This window comes from Phodopus roborovskii, unplaced genomic scaffold, assembly GCF_943737965.1.
Source record: "Phodopus roborovskii unplaced genomic scaffold, PHOROB, whole genome shotgun sequence".
NCBI classification, from domain to species: domain Eukaryota; kingdom Metazoa; phylum Chordata; class Mammalia; order Rodentia; family Cricetidae; genus Phodopus; species Phodopus roborovskii.
The window spans coordinates 580,270-595,293 of record NW_026126583.1 but is presented as its reverse complement, the minus strand read 5'-3'; the positions used below and the strand labels follow the sequence as shown (position 1 = coordinate 595,293).

The 15,024-nt window shown below is 34.1% G+C and overlaps 1 protein-coding gene across 1 annotated transcript in view; it reads right to left on the bottom strand.

Annotated features, from left to right (window-relative positions):
• Nucleotides 1-15,024, bottom strand: part of Cdh19 (cadherin 19) — a 108,716-nt gene that overhangs the window by 16,477 nt on the left and 77,215 nt on the right. The window lies entirely within an intron of this gene.

Here is a 15,024-nt window from a genome sequence, read left to right as displayed (position 1 = left end):
TTGTTAGTAATACCTGTGTATGTAATTCCCTATCATTTTCTTTCTGTTTTCATTTTGTCTGTATTTCAGTTTTCCAGTCTTGAACTGTTTCCTTCACCTGTTTAATCATTTTTTTTGTCTTTTTTTTTCTTAGCTTTCCTTACTTTCTTTAAGAGACTAGTCTATTTCATCCAATTTTTTGTTTGTTGTTTTCTTCCATTTCTTTAAGGGATTTTTTTTTTACATTGTCTTTGAAGGCCTCTATCATTTTTGTGAAGATATTTTTTAAGTCATTCTCTTCTGCTGCATCTGCTTGGGGTGTTCATGTATAATTGGTGAAGAGTCCCTAGATTCTGTGATGTCATTCTTGTCTTTCTATTGTTAGGTGTTTTCTTGTATTGCTGTCTTTCCATTGCTTCTTCCAGTGGGTGCCAGCGGGGTGTCTTTCTCTCTATACTGCTCCCCTCATAGGCTTAGTTGGGTGGAATTTCCATGTCTATAGCATTGGGTGGTCCAAGCCCTCTAGGAGGTCTCTCCTTAGGCAGGGGCTCTTCAGCAAAGGTCTGGCAATGGGGATCAAAGACCCAGCAAGCAGGGACTCAGGATGGTCCTGCATGGATAAGAAGATCTCTGGCCTGGGCTGAAAGCTCCTGCAGAGGGCTGGCGGTGGGGGTCAGAATTCAGTCAGGTGGCAATTCAGGATGGTCCCACATCGATAATCTCTATAATGTGTTATATCCTCACTATGAAAACTTTCTGTTGTTAGATTAGCATAAATGGTATTGCAGTATGTTATTGATCATACAGTTTTGTTTTATTTTTCAAAGTAGAGGAGTATTTATCACAAATCAGGAAGCTTATTCTTACCTTGATGACATGCACATTTGTTTCTGAGTTTACGACTTTTAACCAACTTGTGCTAAAGTCACTGTTGCAAAAAACATGATAAACATTACTCTACCATGCTCAAGGAAAAAATATAGGAAAAACATCTTTCGAAATGGCCTTAAAAGACTCTATCTTTAATAGAGTTGTAAAACGCCACAGTCGATTCTTTAAAACGAAGTGAGGAAGATTGGGTCTGATTGTTCATGCTTGTAGGACTTGCTGAATGAGGTAGAGGCAAAAGAAACATGAATTGAGGCCAGCTAAGGTATCACCTTTTGGGAGTATAGTTCACAGACAAAGCATTTGAGAGCATGAACATAAATTGTATGGCAAACACAACTTTGTTTAAAAAAATGACACCCTTTAACAAAGAAAATCTTCAGGTGAAACAATTGATTTTCTATACATGTTGTGATTTGTTTAACTAAAACTAACCAAAATACACTGTTCATCCTATAAACAAGTAAAATAGGTCAGTTGGTTACAATATAGATGCATTTGTATTTGCTTCATATGTGCAACAAGATATAGTTTATTCCAATATATAAAAACTAATAACACAGTGACATAATCAGTCTTTAATATACCTGAAGTACTACTAAAACAATGCATTCAACCTTGAGCGTAAACACACACACACACACACACTCACACACTCACACAACAACAACAACAACAAAAACAAAACTTTAAAAAGTGTATATTCATATGTTCACATTACTTTTCCTTAAAATTCAAAATTAGGAATCATTCATTTCAGTGTGCAAATAAATGCAAAACAAAGTATTTCTGTTTAGAGTTAATTAGTTATCTAAGTTGTTATATTTAGCTATTTGAGTCTATTGAGCTCTTTGAAATTAATGGGGTTTTCAGTAATGTGTAATGAGATTTAAAATGTAAACATTAACTAATCATGGATTTAGAAAGCAGTTATTATAGCCACATTACAACCAATTTTGACAGCTCTGTTTCCAGTATTCTATTTGTTCTCTGGGTATAATTCTGCCTTAATTCCCCTTACATGGTACATTGGACTTCCTCTTATAATTATCTTTGTACTCTATGATAAAAATTCATTCTGTCAACTTACAAAATTTGAAAACAATATGAACTCACATATTGTTTAGGCAGTGACATATATTTTATTTTAGCAAATCTTTAAAATGCTCTTTAGGAATAAATTCCTTCACTAATTTGATTTTATAAATAGTTATATTAAGTTTCTGGTGAGTACTATAATTACCAGAATAAGAATGGATGATTAACATTTTTTTGAGTGTATATTAGAGCTAACCTTCCTGTCAAAAGATAGGGATTTTTATAATTAATTATATAATAATATTATATATGAGACTCTATATATATTAATATACTCAAACTATAAATAAAATGCAATATACATGATATATATGTTTAAAGGATAAAGCATCTTTTACTTGGTTTAACTTGATGCAAATAATAATTTCAACTATTATATAGAGCTACTTTTTATTTTGTAAACTATTCATAGAGTGAAATCATATTTATGACCTTAATTTGTTAATAAATTTGAGCACAAATAAAATTTTACAGTTCTCTAATAATTGCTTATTTATTAATAAATTTGTAAAATATTTTATAATTAAATTGGACCCTGTTCTCAATGTAATTTTGAGGATATGTTGTTTATTATGTATTGAAGTTGGCCTTGTGATAAGAATGCAAAGCTAGCTGTAGTAATAAAAGCAATGCAGTTGTGATGTACAACTTTAATTATAGCAGCCATGCTAGTTAGCCATACAAGCTGGTCACTTGTCACACACAACTTTAATCCCAGCACTAGAGATCTCATTCTTTAAGACAGGAGCAGAGTCTTAGACAGGACAGTTATTCTCCAGCCATGTTTACAAAAAGGATTAACCCAGCTTTGATGGAAGTAAGAGCCTTCTGTTAGCTTGGCTGCTTTGTTTTTCTGATCTTCAGCTTAAACCTCAATATCTATCTCTGGATTTTAATTATTCATGCTAAACAACACCTCTTAATCTTTGCAAACTGGAAACCAACCTTTCTAATATATGTGCTATTGGAGATCATTCTCTTTCAATCCCTCAAATTAAATAAGTTGAATTCCTCAAATCTAAATGCAATGTGTGGAGAGTTTAATAATACAATTAAGAAGGGACATCTGTTGAGTTGATCTTCCTGTAAAGCACTTCTTACAGGTTTGTTTTAAATCTAGTTAATGAAATGTTGTTAAGTCCCTCTTTGTCAGGAGTTTATACAATGTAAATATGTCAAGTATATATATATGAGTGAATATACAATGTTTGGAAATTTCATGAAAGAGAATGAAAATAAGAAATAATGCCCCTCTAATTTCAACCCCATCAGTAACTCAGCAGATAAGACTCCTGTGGGAATGCAGGTCAACCACCCCACCATGCTTCCATTTGGACTCTGTGACATACAAGTCCCAATCTGAGCAACAATCCCAAAGAACTCATCAATACCACCCCTCCCGCCACCATCCAGTCTACCTTCATATGTGGCATCAGTTGCCCCTGAGAAACTGGTACCACCTACACTGATTGGTGAAAAAGCTCCAGCATCAGAAGTTAAGGTTCATGCACAGAGGACTCCTCATCAATCTCAACCATACACCCATTGTACTCTGCAACCTACAGGTTCCATTCTGTATCCAAATCCATGGAACTCATGATCCCCCCAGTACCCAACTATCACCAGTAACTTAAGCAATCCCTAGAGACACAGGCACCCCCTGCTGCAATTAAAGAAAGATTTCCAATATCCATTCTTGGGTTTCTAGAGGCACAGTTCCATTTGTACCAATTTGAGAAAGAGATGAGTACACAGCAGTGCAAAAAAATGCATTCATCAACTTAAAGAGCAATATGGGACAAACAAACCTATTGGGTTCATAATAGCAAGACTTGAACATCCCAACAACAATAAAACAGGAGAAAATGACTTTAAAAATATTTTCTGAATGTGACAGAATATCAAAAGAAAGAAAAAACTTTGCTGAAATAAATCAAGGAAAATGCACACAAAAATTAGAATAAATCAATAAATCCCTAAAAGTCGGATAATAAAGTCAAGAAAAAGCACTCAAACAAAGGCAGAAAACCATTCAATAAGTGAACATTAAAATAGAGGTGATCAACACAACATAAACCAAGGGAATTCTAGAAATGGAAAGTCTGGGTAAACTATCAGGAGCACAATCAAGAGAATGCAAGAGATGGAAGAGACATTTCAGCCATTAAAGATATGATGGAGCAAATGATCAAATGATCAAAGAAAACATTAAATACAAAGAAAGCAGAATACAAAATATGCAGGAAATCTGGAACACCATGAGAAAACAAATCTAAGAATATTAAAGATATAAGAATGAGAAGACATCTGTCTGTCTGAATGGCTAAAATCAAAAACACCAATGACAGTTTGTGCTGGAGAAAAGGTGGAGAAAGGGCAACACTACTCCCATGCTGGGGGAATGCAAACTTGTACTCCCACTTTATAAACCAATATGGTGATTTCTCAGGAAAAGGGGAATCAGTATACCTCAAGAAAGAACAATTCTACTCTTAGGCATATGTCCAAAGGATGCACATTAATACCACCAGGACAACTGTTCAAATAAGTTCATAGCAGCATTATTTGTAATAGTCAGAACCTGGAATCAATGTAGAGGTTCCTTAACCAAAAAATAGATGAAGAAAATAATGTGGTACATTTACACAATGGAGTACTACTCAGGTGTAAAAAAACAATGACATCTTCAAATTTGTAGGGAAATTGAAACCATCCTGAGTGAAGTAACTCAGACTCAGAATGAAAAACATGGTATTTACTCACTCATAAGTGGATATTTGACACAGAGAGAAGGGTAACCAGCCTAGAGTTCACAACCCCAGAGAAGTTAGGAATAAAAGAGGGCCCTAGGAGAAACATAGATGAACCCCCAAGAAGGGGGAGTATGTAGGGATGGGAGAGGTAGGTAGGAGAGAGAGGAGTGAAGGGAGGAAGATAGTATGAGGGATTAGGAAGACTGAGTTGAGTTGAGGGAGGAAAAGAGAAGGAGATCAATGAAAGAAATACCTTAATAGAGGCTTATGGGCTTAACAAAAAATCTGGCACTAGATAAATGTCCAGAGACCTACTAGGCTTATACCAACTAAGATTCTAAGCAATAACAAAGATACCACCTTAAATTCTCTTCCCTTATAATGGATTAGTTAGTAGTACCTTCAAAGTTATCCTAGAGCCTTCATCCAGTAGCAGAAGGAAAAGCAGATATCTACAGCTAAACACTAAGCCAAAGTCCTGGAATCCAGTTATAGAGAGGGAGGAGCTATGAGCAAAGGAGTCAAGAAAATACATGAAAAGTCAACAAAATCAAATGACGAGAGAGTGGGATCTCACAAACCCTCGTCTGACAGCTGGGAAACCTGCATAAGATTGAACTAGGCCTTCTAAATATGGGTGTCAGTTGGGATGCCTGGGCAGTCTATGAGACTTCTGGCAATAGAACCAGCATTTATCCCTAGTGTATGGATGGACATTAGAAGCTGATTCCCCCTGGGAGGGATATACTCCTAGCCTAGATACCTTGGTGGGGGGAGTAGGCTCTCTTCCAAATGATATGACAGACTTTGATGATCCCCCATGGAAGGCCTTACTCTCCCTTGGGACTGGATGGTGGAGTGGATTGGGGGGTTCTTGGGGGACAGAAGAGAATGGGATGGAGGGGAAACTGGTATTGATATGTGGAATAAGATTGTTTCTAATTTAAGTAAAAAAAATAAGAAAAAAAATCAAGAACTTAATTATAATGAAAAAATAAAGATATCGGAAAATGAAAAGTTATCACATGCTCTTGGGTATGTAGGCTCAATACAGTAAAAATGGTCACTTTACCAAAAGCAGTCTAGAAATTCAGTGCAATCCCCATCAAAATCACTGAACATTTCTTCAAATATCTCAAAAGAACAATAGTCAACTTAATAAGGAACAAGAAGAACACAAGATAGTTCATACAGTCCTGTTCAACAAAGGAGAATCTGGAGGTATCACCACCCTTGACTTCAAGGCCTAAGACAATGATACAGTAAAAATATCTTGGCATTTGCTTTAATTTGGAAACCTGCATTTATGGAATCAAATTTGAGGCCATGACATTAATCCACATGCCTATGAACACCAAAATAATAAAATGGAAAAAAGAAAGTATCTTCAATGAATGTTGGTGGCATAATTGATGTCAACATATAGAAGAATGAAAATAAATCCATGTCTTTTGCCATGAGCAAAACTCAAGTCCAAGTTAATAAGAAATCTCAACATAAATTTATACTATAAACTTGGTAAAAGAAAAAGTGGGAAGCAGCCATGAACTTACCAGCAGAAGAAATCAGTTCATAAGTATAACATCAGGAGCATAGTCACTGAGAGAAATAACTAATAATCGGGACTTACTAAAACTGAAAAGCTGTTTTAAGGCAAAGGTTATGGTCAATAATACAGCATGGCAGCCTACAGAATATGAAGAGATATTCACCAACACCACATCTGACATAGGAATGACTACCATAATATATAATTTAAGATTACAGATACAAAAATGAATTCAATTAAAAATGTGGCAAATATCTAAAATGAGAATTAACAACAAAAGACTATCAAATTGCCAAAAGACATTTAAGGAATTGTTCAACATCCTTATGCAATTAAATAATTCTGAGATACCATCTTGTACCTGTCAGAATGGCTAAAGTCAAACACTGATGACAGTTTATGTTGGAGAGAATGTGAAATAAGGGAAAGTCTCCTACACTATTGATCAAATTGCAAAATTTTACTACCCCCTTAGATATCACTATGGCACTTTTTCAGAAAATTGGGAATCAATCTACTCAATACCCAAAGGGTAATCAATCATAACACAAGGACACTTCCTCAACTATGGTCATAACAGCATTATTCATAACCACCAGCACTTGTTAAAAAAAAAAAAAAAAAACCTAGATGTCCTTTAATCACTGAAGAATGTATAAAACTATGTGGTACATTTGCACACTGGAGTATTACACAGATGTAACAAGAATGACATCATGAATTTTACAGATGAATGAATGGAACTAGAAAAAAATTATGAAGGGTAAGGTAACTGCAAATCCAAAAAGGCAAAGCAGGTAGGTACTCACTCATAATTGGTTATTATATTTAAATCAAAGGATAACTAGAATACAGTCCATAGCCCCAGGAAAGCTAGGTAATAAGAAGTACCATACAAAGAACACATGAACAGACCTAAAAGGTTAAAATAGATGAAATCTCTTAGGTAAATATGGGGGGGGGTGGTCTACTAGGTAGGTGATGGAGGGAGAACTAAAAAGAACATGGTGGACAATTAGGGGGGAGTGATGGAGTGGGATAGTAATAAATGAAATATCTTGATAGAGGGAATCATTTTGTGGTTATGGAGAAAACTGTGGCTATTAAATTTTCCAGGAATCCACAAGGATCACCCCACTAAGACTCTTAGCAATAGTGGAAAGGATTCCTGAACTGGGCTTCTCCTGTATTCAGATTGATGATTCCCATAATATTCATCATGGAAGATCTATCAAGTAACTGATCTAAGCACATGAAGATCCTAATCATTGTGCTGAAATATGGGAGTACAGGTTTTCAGAGGGAGGAGGAATTACATTAACAAAGGGTTTTCAAGGTCATGATAATCATGACTGGGAAACTTACAGAGACAGCTGACTCTAGAATGAGGATGCACAAGGATTCTGGCCCTCTGAATGTGTGGCTTAATCTGTTTGTGGCCCCTCTCATTGTGACACTACAGTCTACCCTAGGTATATGAGCTGGCTTTTTGGAGCTCATTTCCTATGGTGGGATGCCTTACTCAGCCTTGGTGAGTGGGGGAGTGTCTTGTTCCTGCCTCAATTTGATGTGCTAGGATTCACTGGGTCACTACTGGTGGCCTTAAAATTTGTGTGTGGAGTAGAAGGTGGATGCAGTTCAGGGTGAGTGTTGTGAGCAAGGGGAGAAGGACAGGGAGGAGGAACTGTGGTTGATATGTAGGATAAATTTAAAATTAAAAAAAAAAAAGAAAAACAAAAAAAAAAATGAAAGAAAAGTCATGATTATCCCTTAGAATGGTTAAGGAGAAAATTTATTTTAGATGACAAGGAAATCATAACAAGAGGCACAAACAAATTGAATAGTCCAGGACTATGCTATGTTTGAATGGAGAAGGAATAGAACATTTGTTTCAGCATCCAAGAGTCAAAATGTAAAAAAAAAAAAAAAAATGTGATATTACATAATATCTGCCTTCCCTTTCCTCTCTCCAAACTCTCAAATATAACTTCTCATTATTCACATTATTTTTAATCATAGGGGTTACATGCATACACATACATACAAACACACACACATATGTAATACACATGCACATATTATATTTCAGGGCCATCTATTGGGTACTAGATTGGAATACAATTCCCTGAGTACAACTAAGAACCTACTCTCAGAATTTTTTGTTGCCTACAATACTTTGTGTAGAGTTCAGTCATTATGAATATTTTCATCCTTGTCAGCATGCCTATTGTTATTTTCCTTGTTAGATCATGTAGGTATTCATGTTGGTGAAATGTACTTAAGTGCCCTCAGCATGTTCCCTAGTCTCCTTACTTGTCTTTCTATATTTTCCAAATATTTCTGCCTTTAAACAATGTAACCTTCACAATTTTACTAGTAATATTTACTCACTGTGTGGAGTATTCATGTGTCATAGCACCCATTTAGAGGTGAATATTTTTTGATATGTTATACAAATATATAGTCATGTAAAACATGTAGCTGTGATAGTCCTTGAAATATGGGCTTATCAAAAACTTTACCTGGTGCAACATTTAGTCATGTCCACATATTTTATGTCTTTTCTAAGCAAGCATCCTTCATTATTTAAAAATATCAGACATTCTTATAACATCTTTTGTTGGCTATTATTATTTGAAGTATGTAAAACATGCATTTTTGAATTCAGTAGTAACTTAACTGCTCCCCTCTTCCTATGAGCATGAAATTTAAAAAAAGACACTTCTCTCCTCCTCCATTGAATCCTTTATTTGGTTTCTACATTCTCAGTTTCTATATACTAAGGTTTTCAAATACTTTCATCGCCATCTCCATCTCTAGACAACATTTTCTGAATATCTCACAGATTATAAATACATTCATGTTAATCATGCCATGCAAGGTCTTTTAATTTAAATTACTTTTAATCCAATATTTATGTACAGGAGTCTACACGACAATTTAAAATTTCACAGCTGAAATCTTAATTCCTCATTTTGCTTCTCACTGGTCTATTTTTTTTTAAAACAAGGAAAACATATTTTTCCCAGATATATTGGTTGAAACATTAGAATTTATTTATACCTTACATTTTATTTCTTTCTTTTCGTTTTCTTTTTTCAAGACAGGGTTTCTTTATATTGCTTTGAAAGCTAACCTGAAGCTAGCTCTGTAGACCAGGCTGGCATCTAACTCAAGAGATTCACCTGCTTCTGCCTCCCAAGTGCTCGTATTACAGGAACGTGCAACCAGCATCTGGATTATAATTCACATTTTCTGGTATACAATAATTCAAATATCCTCCAACATTTGTATTCTCAAATTGCAGTTGCTTGTACCACTGCCTTCAATACCTTCATGTGGTAAGATACCTCTCCTGCTTGTACTATGATAACTGAAAGGTAACCTTTGCTATAGATGCATTTTTCTGCATATAAATACATAATGTATGTTGAGAAAACAAGAATCTTTCTATTATTCTTGTTTAAACCCTTTCCAGACTTCAGAGCTTATTTAGAGAAAGAGAGAGGAAAAATAACCCTAATTACCATGGTGTGGTATTTCAGTGTTTGACCTGCCCCAAACACATGGGGCAGGCCCCTGTTGTTGTTGCCTATCACTGTCAGTGATATATCAAGATCAATTACTTTGTCATTCCTCTGTATAGTACTATAGTTTGATACATTCACACCATTCTCTTTGCATTTCAGGACTTCATTACAATAGTATAATTCTAATGGAAATTTTCCTAAATGTTCTAAGATTTAATCATTGTCCACTATTTACTAAAAAATTTGTCCCTGGTTTTATCCATAAATACTTAGTACCTTTGAAAATACTGTATTTTAACTTAAAGACATGTTTTTATTCTTATTGTGATACTAGATTTAGATCAGGAAGGATTCTTAATTCAACATTTATAAAATACTAATCAGTTTTATCACAATAACTATGATTTACTATTAAATTACATAATCATAGCATTTCATAATCCTGTAGTAAACAAAAAAAAAGCAAAAAGGAATTTTCTGCATATCTTTGCTATATATTTCTAGCACTATGTTAATCATATAACATCCTTTTCTTGGCTATAATTATTTTACCTGTATCTTTTTCTCTAGCTCCATTGCTAACTACCAGTTTTCTGAAATCTTCTAGGGCAGAACTTCTAACCCAACTCATTCTCTCTCATTACATGTTGATCATGTTTTCATGAGACATTGTGTTAAGAGCACAATTCCATATCCTATTCTCCAGTTCAGGTTATATATCATGTGCTACACACACCATAAGTTCATTGTGACAATAACTTATCCTCTGCACACACTGGTGACTCAATTTTTAATCAGTAGAATTGTTTTAAAATATTTAAATTTTCACTAATTTGTCATAAAAATGCATTGCTTTTTTCCCTCCATATTCATTACTCATATCAATTTGTGTGGTTCCTTGAGAGCTGTAATTCTGGAAGGAATATAAGACATTATATATGTCTGTCAATCTTCTCCCTGTAGTAAATTCTTTTAAAAATATTGCTGCTGGGTCAGATCATGGACCCCCAGATTGATACCTGGAAAACTAGCATTGTCCTGACTCAGAACCCCTGAATATGGGTCTCAGTTAGAAAGTCTGGGCAATCTAAAAGACCTCTGAAGTGGAACCAGCATGTATCCATGGTACACAAAAGGATTTTGGGAGCATATTGCCCATGGGGGGATACTCCCTTAACCTAGATGCAGGAGGGAGGGCCTAGACCCTACTCCAAATGACTTGACAGATTTTGATGATCTCTCCTGGAAAATATTACCCTCCAAGTGAAGTGGTTGGGGGAATGGGATGGGAATTGAGGCAGGGGACATAAGAGGGAGAGAGGGAGAGGGAACTGTTATCTATTTGTAAAAATAAGAAAAAATTACATATATACACACACACACACACACACACACACACACACACACACACATATATATATATATATATATATATATATATCTTTGCTCCTGGGTCAAAATATCATATGTTGCTCTGTGTGTTAATATATTAATATATATACTTACTACTTATATAAGTATATATATATAATATAATATGTAAGCATACATATTACATATGAGTGCATAAACATGATACAATATGTCTATAGTCATAATATATACACATTAAAATTATTATCTTTATAAGCCACTTATATTTATCATATTTATATGTGGAATATTGTGCTATTTAGTACAACAGTGTATAATCATTACATATAATAGTTTAATGTAATAAAATGGAACATTTTTCCCTCCCTTAAAATACATTGCTTTGTTTATGATAAAGTGTGGCAGAACCTTGACTGTACAAATAAAGCCTGTCTGAAGGTCAGAGAATGGAGCTTGATAATATCTAACCATAGAGGTATAGAGAAGCACACAGACAGACAGGAGATGAGATAGCTGGGGAGGAACAGGATATAAGCAGGGAGAAACAGGAACTTGCACTCTTGTCTGCTGTGATACTAAGGAGGTGTGTTTAGATGTGGTTTGCATCTTCTCCCTGATGTTTCAGTATTTTCCCCTATAAATTCACTTCAGGTTTTTATTACTTAGATCAATTAAAAGATCCTTTTATATTTTGTGGCCAAGCATGGAGCATGAACCCATGTCTCTGAGATTAAGAGTGCCATGCTCTTCCTGGAATGCCATTGCCATAGTTATTAACTAAAGGATGGCCTAATATAGTTATTGACTTAAAAAACTGCTTCTTCACTATACTTTACAAGAAAATGATAAGGAAAAATTTGCCTTCACAGTGTCTACTTACAATAATTCTTAACCTGATAAAAGATAAGAGTGGAATGTTTTCCAGCAGGAATATTAAAAAGCCCCATCCTGGGCCAATATTTTGTATGGCAACCATTGGAAATGATACCTAAGCAATTTCCTCAATCTATAATTTATCATTAGATGTGTGACATTTCACTATCTGATTCAAATATAGATAATGGGTCCACATATCTGATCCCATGTAGGTCTGCCTGGCCCTCTAGCACAAGGTAATTATGAAATTAATCACTCTTTGTATGAAATGTGCTAAAGGCCTCATATTTTCAATAAAAATCAACATGTCAATATCAAAGCTTCAAAAATAAAAAATAAAAAACAAAAAGACTTTACTATTGCATGAAAACAAGCCAAGGAATTTATAAGGAAATTTCTTGTTATTTTTATGAAATCCACTTCCTACAGGAAGTAACTCAAAAGATACTCAAAGTAATGAAATCTGGCAGACAGATGCATTCCATTTTGTTGATTTGGAAAAATATAATATGTCTGTCACACCATTGATACCCATTCAGGTTTTCATTGAGCAACTGCTTTGATTAATAAAAAAGGCTGATTTGGTAATTACACATTTGCTAAAAGTCATGGACAGCACGGGTACACCTGCACAAATAAAGACAAACAATTCTCCACCATATGTCTCTAAGACAATGATATTGCTTATTATAACATACAGCATATTACAGTTATACCACACAATCATACATGGAAGATAGTATAGGAAGATCATATCAAACTCTAAAGGATATGCTAAATAAACAGAAATGGAAGATGAAGGTTCCTCAAAATAGATTGATAATGCATTATTAGTTTTGAAACACATCATTAATAGAAAAAAAACTATGGAATGGAACCAACAAGTGGACCTCAAAGATGTGTTGACTACCAAATAAGCAGGACACATGTTACATTTGGGGAGGAGGTTTTGCTTTTCCTTGTACATGTAATGAAAAATATAAATAGAATCAAAATTAATAACGATTTGTTTTGAACAAGACACCTCTTAATTTGAAGAAATGATGCTGTATCAAGTGACCTTGGAAGTCTCCAAAAGGAGTAAGAGGTTCACAATGACAATTTCACCAGTATTATGATAACACAATTAATCTGAACATCACCAAGCAAAGATTAGCTTTGGACTACAAATTGTTCATAACATTTTTTAGGTGAATTTGGGAGATTATCCAGTCTCTGATACACAGCTTAGAACAATTTTGAGGTAGTTAGTGGAGTTGATCCAGCCTCACAGACTCCTTTAGCTAGGATTTCAAACAAACCCTGTAATTATCTATTACACAGAGAATGGACAACAATTGATACAGCTTAATAATTAACCCAAATTTTTTTCAGGATACCCTAAAATTTACATCACCCCTATACAGCAGCTAGTAACTTTCAGAACAAGATGCCCACATTCCCAAGAAATGGGTTGAAAGATGTATGGTCTCTCATTGGGCTACTTATATTTGTCATTGTTTAGGGGTATCGGTCAAAAGTATATTGCTTACAATCAGGAAGGTAGTTGAAATAAGGGGATCATATTCAAGTTTTTTTTGTTAAAAAAGGAATACAAATATGGCAGATAAAAAGAACAGATTATTGAATCAACTATGAAAAGAATAAATAGAGGATAAAGATATGATAAGACAGTCAGACAGATTTTTGAATCTATTCTCAAAAAAGCAACTACTTGTTTTGAATATATTATTATAGATTTTATTATTGTATAATATATACAAAGGTTGTATATTGTTAAGAAATTGAAATAAATTATGTTAACACACACTGTAAATACATGTCTAATATTGTTCAAATATTATACCTGTAGAGCTCATTTTACAATGTAATTCAAATTTATAGTTCTTGAACTTTATTCTTAACAACTATATAGTAGAGAAAGGAAATGTACTTTAGTAAATAGTTAACTATTATATTTAAACTTGTAGTTGCAATAGTTATGCTTACAAGATCAAAGAGATATTTTATAAAGACCAGTCATCTTTAAACACTTCAGAGATACACAGAGCTTGGCATTGGCATGTTTTAATAACATAGATTCTTTTTTATGATAATGATCCTGGAAACATCAATATACATCAGACAAGATATGGGCATCAAAAAAAAAAAAACTCTACATGGAGTTTACTTTCCTTGTGGTAAAGGTAAGCCACTGAGCAAGAAAGTGCCCTTGCCTCAACTGCTAACAAGATGCTGTCCAAATTGGAAAAACAGGACACCATAAAGTGTGACTGTAAAACTTGCGAAGACAAGGTGGTTGAGTCTTTCAGAATGTCCTGTTTTACAGGAATATCTGTCAGAGATGCTAGGCCTATAGGCTAAAAAGATGCCCAAACATTGCAGACCAACCTTGGATGAATGTCTAGGCAGCCAGCTTTTTCTGTCATTTCTCACATATTTGGACATTGCTTGCTGGCACTCATTGTGTACTCAATATTATTTCCTTCTTGTGTCTCTGAGGGAGTTATAGATTATATAGTACAGTTACACTGTCTCTTTTTTTTCATTCCAGATTCAATATAGAAACTCACTAAAAATATGTTAATTTTAATATATTTGAAAGACAGTAAACAGTAATTTGATAATGTAAATTAGAATAGAAAGTAAATTAGTTACAAGACTTTGGACTCATCAAGAAAGAATAGATAATGGAGTATATTCTCTAAAATTGTAAAATGTTAGTGGACTAGATATTTTTCATTGATTTATTCCTATATATATTATACATAGTTGTTATAGTTACTGTATATAGTTTTCTTATATTAGTTATAACTATGTTTTAAAAATAGACCAAAAGGGGCATATATGGAGATACTTAACTTATATAAATAAAGCCTATCTGAAAGTCAGAGAACTGAGTCTGCAACTAGCTAAACATATAGTTCTGAAGGTCTATACAGACAGACTGTAAAATATCTTGGTAGAAACAGGACAT